Source organism: Lagenorhynchus albirostris, chromosome 9 (genome assembly GCF_949774975.1).
Source record: "Lagenorhynchus albirostris chromosome 9, mLagAlb1.1, whole genome shotgun sequence".
NCBI lineage: Eukaryota > Metazoa > Chordata > Mammalia > Artiodactyla > Delphinidae > Lagenorhynchus > Lagenorhynchus albirostris.
Window position 1 is genome coordinate 30,709,430 of NC_083103.1, and position 6,000 is coordinate 30,715,429.

Sequence of the window (6,000 nt, forward strand, 5' to 3'; positions counted from 1 at the left end):
GAAACACTCTAATCAAAATAAGGAAATCATCATTCTTTTTGATACCTTGTGAATAACATTATTGACTCTGAGCTGGTCTTCTGGCTACTGATCATGATGGGGTAGAAGAAGGGTGTTGGAATCAGAGAGATCTACATTCTAATTCTGATCTACTCCTTCCTAGCTGTGTGACCTTAAGCAGTTAAACCAAGTTCAGTGTCTTCATCTGAAAACTGGGAATCCTAACAACGACCTGATAGCATTATTGTAGTTAAATGATCTAATGTATATAAAGCTATTAGCACACAGTATGTGCTTAATAAATGGCTACTCTTATTTAGAAAAGCATGAAAGCAGATAACTGATTGAGTTAGTATGACATATACCTGCTTACTTAGAGAATATCTGCTACTGCCCTCTAATAACTTAGGCACACTCTATAGAAATTTTTAATCTTGTTTGAAAAACTCTCTCTTTTTTACAAGTCCTAATTCTGAAGAACCTATAAATAATATTAGTAATTCTTTAATATATCAGTCTCTAATGGACTAGCCAAAATTAAAAACAAATTTAAAATATGTTATATTTTATGAAGTAAAGCCCCCAAAAATGGTCTTGGATGACAACCAACATATACTGATTTTCAACATTATGATTGTTTACATTTTTCATTACTTCCTTGTATTCATGCCAATGCACACATACCCACTACATTAGTCAGTGCAGTTTCTCTCCTATAGTTACCAACTGAAGGATGGCCAACTCTATGTATAATGCAGTTGTTTAATATGCATCCATGGATTTAAGCATAAAGAGGAAGCACCTCACACAGCTTCGCTTGGGATATGTTTCTTTTATACTCTAGTAAAATGAATACATTTGTTCAGGGAGCACATGTGCCCTAGTATCACAGAACTTGTGGCACATGGCCTGCCATTGTCTTCGAGGGAAGCAACCTGTTACATTGGAAAGATTAAAAAGAGCATGAGATCTGGAGCCTGTGGTGGAAGTTGCCATCTGTCCACCCAAATTCACTCTTCCCACATTTCCCAGCCCCCCTCACAATTAAGTGTGCTCATGTGACTTCATTTTTTTTTTTTTTTTTTTTTTTTTGCTGTACGCGGGCCTCTCACTGTTGCGGCCTCTCCCGCTGCGGAGAACAGGCTCCGGACGCGCAGGCTCAGCGGCCATGGCTCACAGACCCAGCCGCTCCGCGGCATGCGGGATCTTCCCGGACCGGGGCACGAACCCGCGTCCCCCGCATCGGCAGGCGGACTCTCAACCACTGCGCCACCAGGGAAGCCCATGTGACTTCATTTTTGCTAACACAGTTTGAATAGGAATAATGAGTATCCTTCTAAAGCTGGCCTATACGACTTCCCCAATCTGTTCTTTCATGTTCTTTCCTGTACACGATGATGAAGATTTAAAGGGTTATAGAGCCACAAGACAGAGAGGTTTAGTCCATTGATGACCACATAAAGGAGAGCTGCCCCACTGACTCAACTGATGCTCCTGGGGCACTTATGTGAATGGGAGGCTTCTATTGTGTTAAGCCACTGAAAGTTTGGGGGCTAGTATCACTGCAGCTGAATCAAACTAATACATAATCAGGTAAACTTAAGTCCAAATCTGATACTTACCTTTTATTAGATATTTGGTGTTGGACTCTTCACTTATCCTCTCTGATCCTCTCACTTTGTATGAAATATGGATACAAAAATAGCTACATTACAAATTCTTATTAAGATTTTAGAGAAAGTAGATAAACCATCTAAGTTAAAGCTTTAAAACCATTTTTTCCTTCTATTTTAGACCCAGGAGCACAGGCTTGGATTAATCATAGTCTTTAGCTACGAAGCACTCTCATCACTGGCTCATGAATGGTTGCATTTGTTTTGTTGTTTGTTTATAATTATTCATTTATTTTCAATAATACAATAAACACTTGAGGACTCACCATTCAATATAAGAACTAGAATACTGCTTGAAACTACCCTTTGCTCACCAATTATGGGATAGATTACAGTTATTTGGCATAACCAGATGTTGGACTATAGAAGACCCTGGTTCTTGGGTTGTGGGGCTTTTAATCTCTATGGTTAAGGGTGCTCCAGCTCCTCTGCCAATGTGATCAGATTCCAGAATAAAATAGCAAAGTAATATAGCAAAACTTTTAGTCCAGCCCTATCTTGCTAGTTGAGTCTTCTCAGTAGAGGGTACCATTAGCCTTTCCCTTGCAGTGATCAGGAGGTCAGGGTCCCAATCTATGAGTTGCAGCTGTATGATGATGTGAGTGAATGGAAGAATTTGTCACCTGGCAAGAGTATTCATGTTCACAGAAGCACCAGTCCATCATGGGGCAGCATCAGTGTGCTGGGGTCTAAGCCTTGAGGTTAACTGGGATTGACGTCACCTTAAGTATTTGACCAATGCTGGTTTCTACGAAGTTTTGCAGGAAGTCATCTCTTTTTCTGGGAGATCAGCCTGCAGTGGATTGGTCTCAGAGAGTTAATATGTACCTCTCAAACTTATTATCTAAATTCTTTTCAACACTTGGCACTTGTCAAAAATTATTACTACTATTATTATTTTGCCAATCAAAAGGGTCTCAAATGGCATCATATGTTGTAATTTCCAGATATCTGATGATACTAGATCTTTCTCTGTGTGTATATTGGCAACACGCATTTCCTTAACCTCGAGGTGTGTGCTCATGCCTTTGACTATTTGTTAGTGTGTTACTTGTCCTTTCCTTATGATTTCCAAAAGTTTTTTATATGTTGTTATCAATTTTTTATTGGTTATACATGTTGAAAATATCTTCTTCCAGTTCATAACATGTATTTTCACTTTCTTTAATGTGTCTTCTGATTAGCAAGTGGCCTTAATTTTAATATAGTTAAATTCATCCATTTTTTCACTTACATCAGCACATTTTGTATTTTAAGAAATCCTTTCTACATTGAGGTCAGAAAGAAATTCACTTATATTTCCCACTAAAATCTTTACTTTTGACATTTAGTTCTCTAATCCATCTGGAATTGATTTTTATGGGGCAGGCAGAAATCCAATTTTATTTTTCACTGTATGGATAACCAATTTGCGATGGTCTTTCTATTACATCATTTGTACTTCAGGGATTTGAGTTTGACATTCTACCTGGGTTAACATCATGCATGATATAGAATGGGCCTCATTATTTCTTCCCTTAGATAAATTCTCCCCATCATAACTGAGTGGGAAAAGGTTCTGTCCTCACCAAGGCTAATTTTTTATTTTTTAGTGAAGCTGATTAAACTGTTTTTTATATTTTTCTTAGTGGCAAAATTATTTGATTTGATTTGCTCTAAACCATTTCTCTTAAGTTCTTCCAACTGGGCCATATTATTGCCTCCAAATCCTCCCTCCCTGATCACAATCATTGATGAAAGATGAAGCATGTGTGCCTTGAGTGTCTGGTCTCCTTCGGTAGAGGTTTCATCCAGGGTATTCAAGGATCACTTTGAAGAAAGTATAGGTTTGAGTGTTCTGAAAAGCTGGGGAAAGACACACTGGTTCAAAAGTGAAAAACTGTTGAGATGGTATGTTCTGCATGGCATATATGCACCCAGTATAAGTGTGTGGTGGTGTTTAGTGAGTTCCGTGGCCTCATTGATGAAATTCAGATCTCTGTGGTCAGCAAGATCTGGTGGTTTCCAATGATGGTTCTCTCCAGGGAGAGAGGTTCATTTTCAGGAAAAAATAAAAATACTGGTTAACAAAGTTAGCATATAGTCTTGTTTTGGTAAACTTTTGAGCCACATAAATATGGACCACTTTTTTAAAAAAATCAAAGTCTATTCTTATTATTTTAAAAAGTGTCTTATTGAATAGGTTGCTTAAGAAGTGTTCCCCATGAGCATAACTTTGATCTCTCATTTTTCTTTAACAATCTTTTGCACAACTGCAAAATAGCATTGATCTAACGCTGGATAAGGTATGTACTATAGAAACCCAGTAACAGAGAGAGAAAACAATAGAAACCCAGTAACAGAGAGAGAAAACAATAGAAACCCAGTAACAGAGAGAGAAAACATTTTTTTTTTCTGAGCTTCAGGCGGAAAAAATCCAATCCATGTGCTGTTATCTGCAATTCCTATTCAGCATACATTACTCCATCTGATTCTGCAAACCAGTGTTGCCGTTGAGTCAGAGTCTGTGGTTAAACCAGAGCCCCAAACTACACTGCAGTCTGTTATGGCCACTTCACGATGACACACCACCTACAAACACAGGTAGTTGCTTTGGAAAAACATTTTACTTGGAAATCCTTGCCAGAAATCCTAGTAATGTAGTGCGACACGTAATTTGTCTGAGAAGTGTTTAAATAAGGATTTCCTGAAACCTTATCTGTCAAGATTCCTGTGAGCACAATTTTCTGAATGGTGGTCAAATAATCTAGTTTTATAGTTACTGTGGGTCTGAGAAAAAGCCTGTCCATTCATTTCAATTTGATTCAATTCAGGGCAATTCAATTCAATTCAACTATAGTTGCTGAATAACACATAATAGTTCAATTATGCGGACTTTATTGAGAACATATTATATACAAGGCAGTGTACTGGGGGAGGTGAAGAGAGACCATTTTGCTGTATTCTTTTTACACGAGGAGACTAAAACCTCCTTGGTAGCAAGCAATACAAATCCCTCTGTCTACTTTAAGCAAAAGGATTTAATGGAAGTGTTCAGGGGTCATAGAACACAGAATTATTATATCTGGCCATTTACAGCACTCATATAAGCAAATAGCCATATAAGCAAAATTCATACGACCATGGATGACTTAAATGCACACTTATCATTGTACATTTGTCCTTATCTCCAGATATTCATTTTTGTGAGATATACAACAAAATAAACATCAAAAGTTTATAAAAATGGCTCTGACTATACAGATCCTTGTTTATGCCTTTTAGAATTTAGATTAAAATGTTTGAGAAAACACGGGTAGTGATGCATAAATGTTATTATCCTTGAAACTTTTTTTTTTTTTTTTTTTGGTGGTACGCGGGCCTCTCACTGTTGTGGCCTCTCCCGTTGCGGAGCACAGGCTCCGGACGCGCAGGCTCAGCGGCCATGGCTCACGGACGCAGCCGCTCCGCGGCATGTGGGACCTTCCCGGACTGGGGCACGAACCTGTGTCCCATGCATCGGCAGTCGGACTCTCAACCACTGCGCCACCAGAGAAGCCCCTTGAAACAATTTAAATACTATTACTGAAGGACTAGAGAATAGGGGGCATGTAGAAAGTTAGTCTTTTATTGTTTTCTTCTATGTATTAAGAATTTCATTGGTTTGTCTTGTAGCTAATGAGATAGTTCAATATGAAAAACTGAGTACAATATTGAAATAGTCAATGTGCTTGAGCTTGTGGTTTTGATTAATCCCATAGCTGGCCATGGTGTTATGTCAGAGAAACCTGACTTCTCATGCAAAGGGATTACCTAGCCAAGACCTCAAACTCAAGATTTTTATTGAAAATGTCCTTAAATGCAATAAAATGGTAGTAAGTAGACTAGGCTCAGGAACAATAGGAACCAATGTATAATATAATATAATATAATATATAAATGTATTATGTAATAATAATGTTATATATTATATACTGTATACATTCTATAAAAATATGTGTATAATATATTTATCAATCCAGAGGCCGAAAAAATGCAGGAAGATTGGACCATTTAACAAATATCTCCAGCAAGACCAAGAATCTTGCATGCTGGTGATGTTGTAGTCATTGCCACTTCATCCTCCCCTTGATAAGAGTAATTGCCCCTCAAAGTTCCCAAATCATCTGATTAGTTGAGATTTGGTCACAGACCTATCATGGCTGAACCAGAGTCTGGTCCATAATTGGAGGTGTGCATTTGCAAGCCAGGAATTACCCTTCTATCAACTTCAAAAACAATGGGGGGAAGCTAATTCCTCCCAAAGAAGCTGGGTACTATTGAGAAAAGAGATGATGCTGGGAAATTC